The sequence below is a fragment of the Amia ocellicauda genome, chromosome 19, assembly GCF_036373705.1.
Source record: "Amia ocellicauda isolate fAmiCal2 chromosome 19, fAmiCal2.hap1, whole genome shotgun sequence".
Taxonomy (NCBI): domain Eukaryota; kingdom Metazoa; phylum Chordata; class Actinopteri; order Amiiformes; family Amiidae; genus Amia; species Amia ocellicauda.
Genome location: NC_089868.1, coordinates 17,311,594 through 17,325,930, shown reverse-complemented (window position 1 = coordinate 17,325,930; position 14,337 = coordinate 17,311,594). Strand labels below are relative to the sequence as shown.

The 14,337-nt window shown below is 38.2% G+C and overlaps 1 protein-coding gene across 2 annotated transcripts in view; it reads left to right on the top strand.

The window, feature by feature from the left end:
* The first annotated feature begins 8,172 nt into the window (after positions 1-8,172).
* The window catches only part of b4galt2 (UDP-Gal:betaGlcNAc beta 1,4- galactosyltransferase, polypeptide 2), a 118,668-nt gene continuing 112,503 nt past the window's right edge, over positions 8,173-14,337 (top strand). For both annotated transcript variants that reach the window (XM_066691808.1, XM_066691807.1), the window contains exon 1: positions 8,173-8,638. The gene's annotated coding sequence lies outside the window, so the exon portion shown is untranslated. The remainder of the gene's footprint in view (positions 8,639-14,337) is intronic.

Here is a 14,337-nt window from a genome sequence, read left to right as displayed (position 1 = left end):
CACATTATTTTATTTTATTTTATTTTATTTTATTTATTTATTTATTTATTAGCAGACGCCCTTGTCCAGGGCAACTTACAAAATATAAGAGCAATACAAAGTGCAATAATACAGTGCAATTCAAGGCATAATACATTTTACAAATTCAAATTTACACAAGTGTATATGAGATATACAGTAAACAATATACACGGTCTTACATCCTAGAATGAAAAAGCTGATAAATGCAGGCAAGATGTTAAATCAAAGTTAAGAGCTAAGGGAAAGGGATCATGGGGGAAATCAAAATTAACAATACAAGTGCAAGTAATGCAAAGGCAAGAGTATGCCAAAACGTTGTATAAGTGCAATCTTACTGGAGCATGAATGACTAAATTACAAGTACAGTCTGAAAAGATGTGTTTTGAGTAATCGCTGGAAGGAGGTCAAGGACTCTGCTGTTTTGACTTCGCTGGGCAGGTCGTTCCACCACTTAGGTGCCAGGGATAAGAAGGAGCGACTCTGGAGGAAGGAGAGTGGAGAGGAGGCAGAGTTAGTCTTCTGGCACCGGAAGACTGCAGTGGTCTGGAGGGGATGTATGGGGAGACGCGGGTCTGAAGGTAACTCGGTGCGGTGTGGTCAAGACAGCGGTAGGTGAGGGTCAGTGTCTTGAACTGACACCCTGACTGACAAAGCCAGCCATTAATAAATTTGGTTTGGTTTTATGGTCAACTATAATGTGTGCTATGAAAGTATTCACAATAATTAGATACTTTGGACAACATATTAGCTACAAATGCTGCTCCAATTACAAATATATCCAGAGAGGTAAGTCCCCCATAGAGTTCTAGCTAAAGATCTGATGAGAAGATATCACACCACATCAAGAGGCAACCAGCCTTAATCAGAGTGTAATAACTTCTCATTTTTGCAAAACCTGTTTTTATATGTCATTTGTAAACAGAATGGGCTGAGTTTAATGGTAACAATATTATGCTACACTACCTATTGTGATCCACAGAATAGCTAGGCTGGTGCTGCCAGTGTTATGTTTCTCGGTGCCATTGATCACAATTCCAGGACTCACCTAGGAGTCATTAATATCAATCTCAAAAGGCAGCCTGGCATCAAATCATGAGACAGGTTTTACTACCTCGCTTCCATCAAGACAATACACCGTGTGTCAGAGATTTTGTGTCCTAGGGGATTCTGGTCTGGAATGTAATTGACAATTGAACCTTCACTGGCATTTAATAAAATTAGATTGGGTACTGCAGAGACTTCTTGCATATATGTTTCCATAGCTGTCAAGAAGCTTCTTTTTAAAGTGGGTAATCGTTTTTGACAATCTAACACTGCTTTTTGTTCAGGTTCAGTTAAAGGACTACTTAACATAATTTCCCTTTCCTTTATTATGCATTTGCATATTTTACATGTGTACTACATTCGTTTACATAGTTGTCTCAGCTTAAACTGTCAATTATTATCAAGATAAATTGTTCTAGAACATCATTTATTCTAGAACAGGCTACTGGAGATGTGAAAGTATAGCAGAATGAAAATGATTCAAATAATGCTTGTGCCCGAACACTATCAAGATATATACACAGCAAGAAAAGAAACGTCCCTTTTTCAGGACACTGTATTTTAAAGATAATTTTGTAAAAATCCAAATAAGTTTACAGATCTTTATTGTAAAGGGTTTAAACTATGTTTTCCATGCTTGTTCAATGAACCATAAACAATTAATGAACATGCACCTGTGGAACGGCCGTTAAGACACTAACAGCTTACAGACAGTAGGCAATTAAGTTATAAAAACAGTCACAGTTATAAAAACTTAATATTAAAGAGACCTTTCTACTGACTCTGAAGAACAACATAAGAAAGATGCCCAGGGTCCCTGCTCATCTGCGTGAACGTGCCTTGGGCAAGCTGCAAGGAGTCATGAGGACTGCAGATGTGGCCAGGGCAATGAACTGCAATGTCCGTACTGAGACGCCTAAAACAGCGCTACAGGGAGACAGGAAGGACAGCTGATCGTCCTCGCAGTGGCAGATCACGCGTAACAACACCTGCACAGGATCGGTCCATCAGAATATCACACCTGCGGGACAGGTACAGGATGGCAACAACAACTGCCCGAGTTACACCAGGAACGCACAATCCCTCCATCAGTGCTCAGACTGTCCGCAATAGCCTGAAAGAGGCTGGACTGAGGGCCTGTAGGCCTGTTGAAAGGCAGGTCCTCACCAGACATCACCGGCAACAACGGTGCCTACGGGCACAAACCCACCTTCGCTGGACGTGATTTCCTGCAAGACAGGAATGTCAGTGTTCTGCCATGGCCAGCGAAGAGCCCGGATCTCAATCCCATTGAGCACGTCTGGGACCTGTTGGATCGGAGGGTGAGGGCTAGGGCCATTCCCCCCAGAAGTGGGGTAACATCTCACAGCAAGAACTGGCAAATCTGGGTCAGTCCATGAGGAGGAGACGCACTGCAGGACTTAATGCAGCTGGTGGCCACAACAGATACTGACCGTTACTTTTGATTTTGACCCCCCCTTTGTTCAGGGACACATTATTCCATTTCTGTTAGTCACATGTCTGTGAAACTTGTTCAGTTTATGTCTTAGTTGTTGAATCTTTTATATACAAATATTTACACGTTACATTTGCTGAAAATAAAAGCAGTTGAAAGTGAGAAGACGTTTCTTTTTTTGCTGAGTAAATGTATACTTGTTATATAGAAAATACTGAAAATGTAATTAATGAAAAATGTATGCAGGATCTGACTGAACAAGAAGAGTTATTAGCCAGGAATGAGGGAGTTTAACAGAAAAAAGCTAAAGAAATAAAAAAGCTAATGAGTTTATATAAATTAATAAATTAATACAGATTATGAGACCTAATATGAGTGTCTTATCTACCATGACACGCATATTAAAGAACCTATCATGTGCAAGGAGTGATGTTGGCAAGGATGTCTGCTCCTATGATTCACCCTTTCTTTTCTTTCTTTTTTGGTGTCTTCCAGAAAGAAATATGCTGTTCTAAATACCATACCACTGCTGTTTCCTGGCTCATTAAATTCTCCTATCTCAAGGCATTGTTAGCAATTGTTTTTTGTCATGTTGTCTATTAACTCAACAGGAGATAGTTCTGTCACCAGGAATCTGCTTTGAGATCCCTTGTTGCGAACTGAAAGAACACAATATACTTCCTAAGTAAGAGCGCTCATCCATTTCAACCACAGTTAATGAGTTTCCATCCCAGCAGTTGTAATGGAATATGAACGGTAGATCATTTTCAATAAGGTTTACACGTCATTAGTCCAGACTATTGTATGGAATAAACAAATGCTATAAATCCGTACTTGTCACGTGACAATGTGGAAGACTTGATGATGACAGAGGATAGAAATGACAAAGAAATAATTCAGTTGCTTTTCAAAAAATATATAAAAACAGTGTAATGAGGGTCTTTATTTTTTGTCTGTGCCCGTTACAAAAGACATTGAGTTGTATAGCCAATGTATAGCTTCTTTAGTAATATTGAAACCAATACCAGACCATGTTCGCTTTTTATCAGGATACCTTTAACCCAAATAGCCCTGTAAAGTCAATAGAGTAATCTGTCTACAAGAATGCCTGCTATTTGCTGTGAAATAGTTTCCATTCTTCAAATAATACAAAAAGAAACAAGATTATCCTTCACTGTTGCGCAGGATTTCAAATGGCACATCAGTGTGTTCAGATACTACCTTTGAGCGCAGTTACTTAGTCTTATTATCCATCAAACTATGCTTAATCTTATTTCTAATAATGCTACATAGCTATACCGAAGCATTCACCCAATCAGAACGACAGTATCATACTAGCTGTTAAGTTCTCCATCCTAATGGGTGCGGTACCTGCTATTAGAGATAATACCATAGTCCATGTGAGATCTCTACACCACTGAAACAAAGCAGTCCCAAGCCAGTCCAGGAGTTTTTTGTTTAAATGGTTGGTAGCATTTTGAATTCACCAAGCGGTTCCCTTACACTGCTACAAAGTTAGCCATTTATGTGCGGTGTGTTCACAACCATATCAGTTTTCCACTGGGATCGCAGTTGTTTCAGCAGATTTGACAGGCATTGCAGCAATCTTGGCATGACTATTTGCCTTCACAATTTGTTTCACTTCTGTCTCCCACGGGTGGTGATTTTCATTGGCTGGTAGCAAAAGAAGTTTTCCTCTCCTACTTGCATTGTGATTCACAATAGTCTTGTTTTGGGCTTTCTGCATGGGTCCCTTTTTAAGCTCTTTAATAAACACAGAATTTGACTTTCACACGTTTTGAGATCAGACAGCTTCTCACACATTGGTTCATTTCACACATGGTACCTGTTTACCTTGTTTTCCAAACTGAAGAATATATACTGTAACTATGCAGTCTGTGACATACTAATACATTATTTTTTACCTCCCTTGAAGAAGTTAACTGTGTTTGCTTTAAATATATGTATATATATGTCAGTCATTAATAAACCCAAAGCATGAGAAAGCTACTAACTTTGTAGATTTTATGTTCATCGTTTGTAAATGGACCCCTGTTTATTCTTGAACTTGGAGTAATAAAGCTTACAAAAGTTTATATTGCAGCAATAGATTGGTATTAAAGTAATTTTTCATTTTGTTTCTCTGGGGCTGACCTTTGCTGGTTTATAAATTATTGGTCATCTTGTATTCTACTGGATGTGGTGCACAGAAATAACTGTAGGTTTCCTATGAGGCCATCTATAATCATCTACTTACATTTACAAAGTAGTCATGTAGAGGTTAGTGTTTTTAACAAATTGTGACAGACTTTATAAGAAATATTTCATTAAAATAATTATATTCTGACAGATGTAAATATATAACGATGAAAAAGCAAGAGAAATGTAATAGTGGAGGTTCACAGTATTTAAAAATAGTCTACAACCAACAGTATCAGATGAACTATTCAAGAGTTACAGGCAGCGAGGGGAAACAAGGTATGTGAAAATCACGAGCAAGAAGAATATGTTGATACCATACATTTAAAAGGTTTTCACGTTTTACACCAGGAAACAGAGCCGTGCAGACATGCTAAGCAAGCTTAGAATCAGTGCTTGTGGTCAATTTTCAAGGTCCCATCTGACAGGCAAGGAAACGCACTGGCACTAAAACCTAGATCACTTAGACATTTGGTCTCACGGGTAAGGACTAGAACTCTGATTCAACAATAACAAACCACAAAGAATGAACAGAATCGGGGAATGAGCAATTTCTGGGAACCAGCAATTGTACAATTATTATACATTGTTTCAATTATTCAAGAGGTTGCTCTTAGCTGTTTCTCTGAATGTATAGAGGGGTGATTGAATCAAATGCTAAAATGTCACTCGGGATGTTCACGGAAAGTTTGGGAAGTGGGGCGAACAAGATAATTCTGGGGCCTCTCTTTCATTGAAGACTATATTGTACTTGAGCTTTGTATACCATAGAATAGACATATTGGATTTTGCTTACATTGTATAAAGTTCAGAGACTGAAACAACCTCATCTGATGAAGGGTTATGACAGGAAAATAACAACAAGGAATGATAAACTGTGAAATGATATGAGTACCGCTGTGAAATAGAATATGGATATGCACAGTCAAAGATAAAGAATATGGCCTGGGATATTAAAGATTTGATAATCAAGCTGTAAAAAAAATCCAAAGAAGCAAGAGGAATATATAGGTGGCATCAGATCAAAGACCTGGCTAATCTGTAAAACCAGCGAATATTTTGTTAATAGTAAAACTGGGACTCATGAAGAATACATTAAATCTACTGCAGGCTATGCCTTTATAAATGATTTTGCTTCTTAGTTTGTGTGACATCCATTCAATGACCTTTATCTCATCCAGTCAGGCTCAACACAGAGCACCATTGCTCATCCTTTGTTCTTGCATTAGGTCCCCACGTCCTGAAACATTTGTTATTCAGGAAATATACTATGTGGAATGGGTAGGTGCCTCCTAACATACAAAAAGGCACTGGGCCCATGAACACCAACAAGTAGTGTAATTATCCAACAGCAGCTGAACAGCAGGGAATTAAAATAAATAGTATATATAGATATGAACCATCTGGCCAGTGTGGTGAGTTATGGCTAACAATGCCCTATAGGGAGACCTCATCTTGCAGTGGATTTGATGGTATACAATGCCTGGCAAAAGTATTCATCCAAATATTTGCTATATAAACATCCAAATCCACACATTCAAAGCAACAACTGAAAAAGTAAATAGATCATTAATATAAAATGAAAATGGAAAAGGCATGATTGTATAAGTATTCAAACGCTTTACTCTGAGCAAACCTATATTAATTCAGCAGCACAAAATGACCCTAACAAGCCACACAATTAGTTGAATGGCCTCTGCCTGTGTGCAATAATAGTGGGTCTGATGATTTCAGAATAAAAACACCTGTCTCTGTGAGGTTCCTTGGTCAGGTAATGAATTTCAAACAAAGACTCAACCATGAATCCCAAAGAGCTTTCAAAACAAGTCAGGGATAAAGAAATTGGAAAGCACAGATCAGGAGAAGGGTACAAAAACATATTGAAGTCTCTGAATATCCCTGCAAGCACAGTCTCATCAATCATCAAGAAATGGATGGTGCATTGTATCAGCCAGTCACTGCCTAGATCAGGCCATCCCTCCAAACTGAGCAGCCGGGCATGGAGGAAACGGGTGAGGGATGCCACTGTGAGGCCAACGAAGCTTTGGAAGAGCCACAGAGTTCAACTGCAGGGTGATAAGACAGAAGCCATTACTAAAAATAAGTAATTGGTCTGAATACAGGCAAACCAGAAGGCCAAAGACTTGAATCCTATAAAAAATCTGTGGAAAGACTTGAAAAGTGCTGTCCATAAGCGATCCCCAAGCAACATGAGATTTACCGCAAAGGTGCTTCCACCAAATATTGAGTTGGCAGGTCTGAAAACTTATGCACACAGTATATCTTTCTTGATGGAGGCCAATATGTTTACATTTGTTTTGCTGGTGTTAATGATGTTCTTCAACACAAACATCCTGGTAAAGTAATTGCACTTATTACAGGAAGATACACTCTGGTGCCTCCCTGACTTGAATTTCATTACTCTGTGGTGAATGATCAACAGGATAATGTCTTATAGTGACCCATTAGTGTTGTAAATGCTTAAGAATAACACCATAATGTTTGCTGAAGTACTTGTCATTGTGAAAGCTGTGCAAAACAAAACCATGATTGATTTCAAATAATGTAAATCAGTGGTACTTACATCCTACTCATGGGAACTCCCTCACCAACTCACCATCTTCATTGTGTCCCTTTAGAAACTCTAACCATTACCATAAGAACATATCAAGAAAGTGCTATTTCTTCCCCAGGAAATCTGGGTCAAATCCAGAGTTCCTAAATATTTGAGAAATATTTTGTTATTTGCACTGTTCAGACGGTAGCAGTTATGTAATGCTGATATTCATTGTTTGTCTTACACCAGCTCTGATCTTGTTCAGTCCCACGCCATTACCTGGTGTTCAGTACGTTCTTTACAAAGCAACTATTGTATTTTGGTATTTCCAAACTATTGTCATAAATCATTTTGCATGGCTGATGGAAAATACATGCATTGTAAATGTATAATTTATAGAACTGGACTACCTCATTCCATTTCTTCTCATATGCCTTCCAGGGAAAATGATTATTAAATCATAAAATCATGGATATGGTGCGTATATTTATTATGTATGGAAGACTTATGTTTCAACTCTGACATGAATATGTGAGTTGTGTAGAGTTGCAGTCCACAAATCACATCTTCAGAGGTTTGTGTGATGTGTGCGATGCAAAGCAGCTATGACACAGCAACTGTAAAAGGCTGTAGGTGTGGGAAACCCGAGTTCAGCATGAAAATATGTCCTCACAGCTTTACAGAATTTGCACTGATTGACTAATTCATATTTAAGATCTAAGAACCAATTTCCCTATGATTGTCCAAAAATAAAAAGGTGTCAAACATGCCACAATGAGAAGAGATTTCCAGTAAGACCACCCTCTTCTCTGGGTCTGTATTAGTGGACCATTTCCACAGTAAAATACATCTTCTTTGCCCCCTCTTGCGGTGGAATACAAAAGTTGGGCAGTTTGAACCATTTGGCTCTCCGTACTGAAGAAACCTACCTCTATCCCTTTCTTTGCCTTCACATTCCCTTCAGAAAAAATAATATAACGGGCTAACGGAGATACAGCGAAACAACCTGCAATCTGATTAATTGGGATTTACCTAAAAAAAAAAAAAAAAAAAAAAAAAAACGAAACATAATGGGGAAACCATCTGCGGCGTTGGACCATTGTCAGGACGTGTTTAACTCTGCATGCAACCCAGAGCAAAATGCAATGAATAATTATAATCATCAAAAATAAATAAAACCACACAGGGTATCGTGTGGTTTGGATGCCTGGATTTGATGTGCCTTGTTTCGCCAGATTGCATACATGCTATTGTGAAGGCGGCGTGCAATTGTAGTGTTTGCTAAAATACCCCATTTCAAAATTAGAGATTCATCGACATCATTCAGACAATGTCTTGGATTCGCTGGAGGGTATTTTAAGGTAAGAATAATAATACGAATATTTTTTTCTTACCTTTTTTTTTTTTTTGCACCTGACGGACGAATTCAACTTTATTATTGTTATTATAATTATATTTTTGATTAGTATAGTGTTCAGTTATTTAATTTATATTTTTATAAAACAATATAGCATGCAGAAATAATACAACTTAATTGTTATTTCGGAAAAATAGCCTTATGTATAATGCTTAGTGATTGCTGGGGCATTTTGTTTACTATTCGTGCATCAATTAAAGTGCAGCGGGGTTTCTATAGTGTTATATGATCGTATGCATGCATGTGTGTGTGTGTGTGTGTGTGTGTGTATGTGTATATAAGTCACAGTGTGTAGATTGAGATCAATCGCAGTGTTTAACTGCATATGCACAGTGATTTTGCCTGGGCACAGATAGGATGCACGCAGTGATATTTATCAACACATCCTCAGCGGTTCACTACATACATACATGCTTGCTGAAATAAAGTGTACTGTTAGTCAATTTTATTTCAACGTTTTAGGGGATCTATCAGCTGCATGTCTCTGGTCCCCTGCTTTGATTTATAGTATTTGTATAAGTTTTCTTTGAGATCCAATGCAATGGGTTGCCTTCCCTCACATGGCAAGATTAGCTCCACAGCAGTATATTAAAATACATTTTATGCATAAACTAGACAAGAGGAATGGAATGCACTGTCCTTTATACAGTTTTTGCTGTCAAATAGTATTTATTATGATATGATTTCATACTATTCTGAATATCAGTCCATTTCCTAACAGTTGGCGATTTAAATGAGTTATTTGTTATGCCACTCTCCCCACTGGCTTAAACAACTGAATGCATGACAAGAAAAGCAAGATCACCGTCAACAAGCCTGAGTCAATGCCCTTATCCCTTCAGCACTTTTTAGGACATCCTGTAGACATCATCTTCATAGGAGGCTGGCCAAGAAAGTTTACACAAACTACAGATGCCCCCCTTGAAGAGTCACCGCTTGCTCGCCTGACAGAATGCATTAGATTCTGCACTAAGCTTTTGTACTTAGATTAGTATTATCCTGGCATAAGAAGGATGTGTCCAGATGATCTCATTATTACTGTATGTGCATTTAATACTGCAGTAGTCTATTAGGAGTCTCCCATTGTTGCAGTTCATGGAGTCGTACCACAACACATTGTTCAACAGTTTGGACTAAACTAAATACGTAATGAAATTCATTTCAGGCAGACAAAAAGATTGGAGCTGTGGAATCTAGCAGGCAACCGTTATATACTGCAGTACAGAGATGTGCAAGGGGCATGTTGGCTGTATCTAGTATTATATAGCAGCTTGTCAAATGCTGCTCCACGTAACCCCGGCATCTGCACTTTTTCTTCCAAACTAAAGATGTTTGAGCTATTGAGCAGTACTTGCAACCATTGTTCACTCTTGCTTTGTGGGAGGATTATTGAGTTTTATCCTTCTTTGGTGTGTTTGCCTCGGTGTTGCAGTTAAAACCCATCTTAGCTTTGCCGGTTTAGACCAAAACAATAAAACGAACACCACCTAGTAGAGCAGGTACCTGTGAGTCTATGTGATGCTGGTCCCTCGTCTCATTTCAAAATGATCTTGCCAATCAGACTCGTGCATAGAAGGCTACCGCCAACGGTTAATCAGTGTTTCTTTTCTTTTCGTTTCTGTATTTTTTCCTCCCTGCTAGTCAATTAAATTCATATGTCACTTCTACAGGGGTATCCAATCATAGAAGTAGACAGATGCTCTTCAAGTAAAGAAGACTTGAGACTCCGAGGGGTTAAGCTTAATGGTGAAATGTCAAGGGCAAAAACTGAATAGGACAGCAATGTTGAGATGTCAGGAAATTGACATCCCCTGCTTACAGTGCAACTCTAAAGCTCCTTCCTATTTTATGCCATTGGTTGTATTCTTTTCTGATGGTTTTACTTAGCCTTGGGATTTTGTAAAAGCCTCCAGGTCCGAAACAACCAACACTGGGGTCCAAAGTTAGAACTTCCACAGATGGAAGAAAGGAGTATATACTTGCCATCCCATTTTTTTATATACCAATCTTTCTTCCAACCCAGATACTGTGAAAGATTTCCCTAGATCTTAAAAGAAAATGAACAGAATACAATAGCTGACAAGCACACATGCTTTCACGGTAAATTTCTGGGCACACCATACTCCTCTCAGTGCGTTCCCCAGAGCATTGACTCACGTTGGAAAACATTCAGCTTCATATTTCTGTTTATTAACACAACTGTGCAAATGGAATAGATCGGCTCAATATATTTGCCATTTGTTGAATTCAAGTTACAGAAGCAGTGGGGCTTTTGCATACTAATGTGTGTCCATTTCTTGATATTCCGGTTTGTTTGAGAGAGCAGAATTTAATAGTTCCCGTTGTGTATATTTATGACCTACAGTAGAGTACTGAGTCTGACTTCAGGGCAATAATATCAAAAAGACAGTACTGACAGTTAAAATGCTCCCTGTTAGCTTGTGTTGTCACTATCCTGAGCTGGAAAATTAACACACTTTTTATGAAGCACTCCACGTAGTGTCAGTTCAGCTCAGACAAGTTGAGGGGGACTGCTGTTGCCATATTTTATAGTGCAGCAGGCAGCCAACTTGATCATAAAGAAAGATGTCAGGGAATTAAGTATTTTTCTGTTTTCAGTTGATTTGTATTAGTGTTACTACAGAAGTTTGTACTGAATGTAGCAAAATGACGAGTATATCATATATATTTGGATTATAGAATTTCAGCAACTCAATATTACAAACATAATTTATTTATATTATAGAGAACATTTTAGGAAGTGCACTTTTAAAAGCCGTATGTAATGAATATCACCACTGTTACAAGGTTATTGACGGTGTGTGCTACCATCAGTGTGCCATACCACTTAGTAATTTAAATATAATGTAACTACCGTGCCCCTCCACTGTGGCCTCTGGGCAAATGCAACTCGCTTTCCAAATGGCTGCGTGAATGAAGACTGGTAAAATTATAGCAATTTCATATATCCTTTAAATGGGCAAATGTCAACTACATTTCCATGGAAATGAATAGAGTATGGAAATAGAATGGGACAACTTTGCAGTCATCTGATTTGATGTATTAAAAAAAAAACATCTAATGCAATCTAATTTGTTTTGTAGTGTTTTTCCTATTACTGTTGATTTAGATTGCAGAGAGAAGGGTGCTAATGGTTACTCTCATAGCGCAGAACAAAGCATTCTTTACAGTGAAGTGATAAAACTAATTTGGTGAGATAGGTTGTGCTGTCTGCTTGCATGTGATACAGCTGACCCTTTCCCTCGTCATAATGAAATCTGCCAGTCTAACTCTTGAACTATGCAGCCCAGTCCCGATTATCAGGCAAGAAGTGATAAACCGAGGGCTGGTTTTTGGGAGATGCTGTGGCTCCATCCATACACCATTGTAAAATGACAGTCCATGTGATTGGAGCATGCCTGCATCAGGAGCGTTTCACTCAGGAGGGGAGACAATGATATCAGACTCTGAACACTGACATTTGAAGATTGGGAAGAACAATATCAGTCAGAGTGTCAAATGCCTTTCGGCTCCATCATTGTGAATGTTAATGACTGTCATTGGATACCTGAGGATACCCTACAATGCCGCTGTTGACAGAGCAGGCTCATTATCCATGTTTTGCTTCAATAGTTTGTAATGGTGGCTCCATTAATTCACTTTGAACAAGAACAGCGCTCCCACTCTTCCCGTAAGGGACAGATTTTTTATGGAGGAAATAACTGCTTTTCCTAGACTGCTACTGGTAGTTTTCAGAGATTGTGTAGTTGTAATGGTCAAGCATACAAATGACTCTTGCATATCCTGAATGCATTCGTATGAGTTGGAGGCAGGTTAGAGGGTAAGCCAGTACGTGTCGAAGTTTTCGAATGTTTGTCTTGCACAGAGTGCGCCATCATGGTTTCTAAATGGCTTCCTAATGCAGTTCAGGGAATCTCTGTTAAAAGGATGTGGCTGGGAAGCCTTTGCTTATGGTTACCTTTGTCAGCCCTTGTGACCTACATGAAATGTGTTGCTGTCTTGAAGTGCATGAAGATGACTAAGCTGTCTTTAGTCTAGTCGGCTGTAGTGGTTAGAGAATATTTCAACAGCTGGCAGTTTTTCCCAGACCAGATTTTTATGATTTCCTGCCACGAGGAATATAGGAGACCCTTATTAAGAAACAAATCAAAGCCTAGAAAGTGAAATATGGTTACTATATACTAATGTGTATTAATATTACAGTGCATTGTTATTATTGTACTTTTTTAATACTTTATATGTGGACTGAACAAGAATCAATAAAACTACTCTTATCCAATCCAAAACCTAAACTTCAGCCCTGAAAATAACAACCCTATCTCTAAGCCTAGTCCTTGAAGCCTACCCATCATAACCACTAAATCGAACCCTTTCTCAAACTCATTCCCAAACTACTTCAGTTTAAAAGCTTATCACTAGTCTATTTCTGGTGTCTGGTCTCTGTTCCTGTCCTTGAGTCAAGTAGGACAGAGAACAACCATGTGGAATTTCCCGGACCAGTTCTCTTGCCGAAGTTGAGGTTCTTTATCAGCTGTGAAGCATGAAACTGGCTCTGTACAAGAGCCACTGCAAAGCCAGAGCCAAAAGCTTTGTCAGTACAATTCCCATCATTTTTAGGTGTCTAATGCAAAGTTATTTGACTTGATTTATTTCATTAATTTCTTTTAATTTGATTCGTGCTCTAGACAGACGTAATTTCAAAGGTCAGTTTTAAATACTAGGAAGCAAATTAGTCCTGAATAGCAAAGTAAAATTCATGAAACTGACAGGCATCACAATCTGTGCTTTTGTGCAATTGTGCAGTGTAGAGTTTCCTCTGTATTGTTTTCTCTTATACTATTAGACCTTGAATGTATTGTTACCAGCATGCAAATCTTCTTTTCAGAGTGTGCCGAGTGCCTGGGAGCGCAGTCATATTCATTCAAGCAGAATAGGAGATGTTCTTCATTTACTGTGCGCTGTGGATTTGCCATGGTTATATTTATATGCATCATATTGCTCTTGTGTTTCAGTTATACACACACACACACATCACACCGAATTGCTATATCTTTCACTACAATATTAAAAAACATATATGTGCAATATTGAAAATAAACTAATTAAAAAAAAGGAAGCTCTAGAATTGTAATTGTTTTTGTATAATTTGGTCAATCTGTGTTTTGACATATATAAAGCCCTCTGGTAAAGAAATATTGTTGCAATGCACAGTGCAATATTTACTGTTGCCTAGAAAGTCCTTAAACTGGTTAATGTACTGGGTTTTATGTCCAAAATTAGGCTGGCAGTATGCTGTCCTTTGGTAATTATAAATCTGGTTCATGAGTTTAAATATCTTAAGTGTCTGGATGGCAAGAGGTTGCATTTTGTATGACTGAAAATTAGCCTGAGCTTTAGAGAGTAGACAGAAGCTAGAAACATATGTTGCAATTTTGCTTTTCTGTGCATGAACCCATTGTGCATCACATAAGCTGTTTCTGCATGTAGTTAACCTTTACAAAGTATAGCTAAACACCTATTTCATTAAAGGTCTTGCAACTAAGCTACCACACATTTTTTTATTTTTATTTTTTAAATAATTGTTTACATCTTCATTTTCCTTTCAGAGGATTTATATCCCAA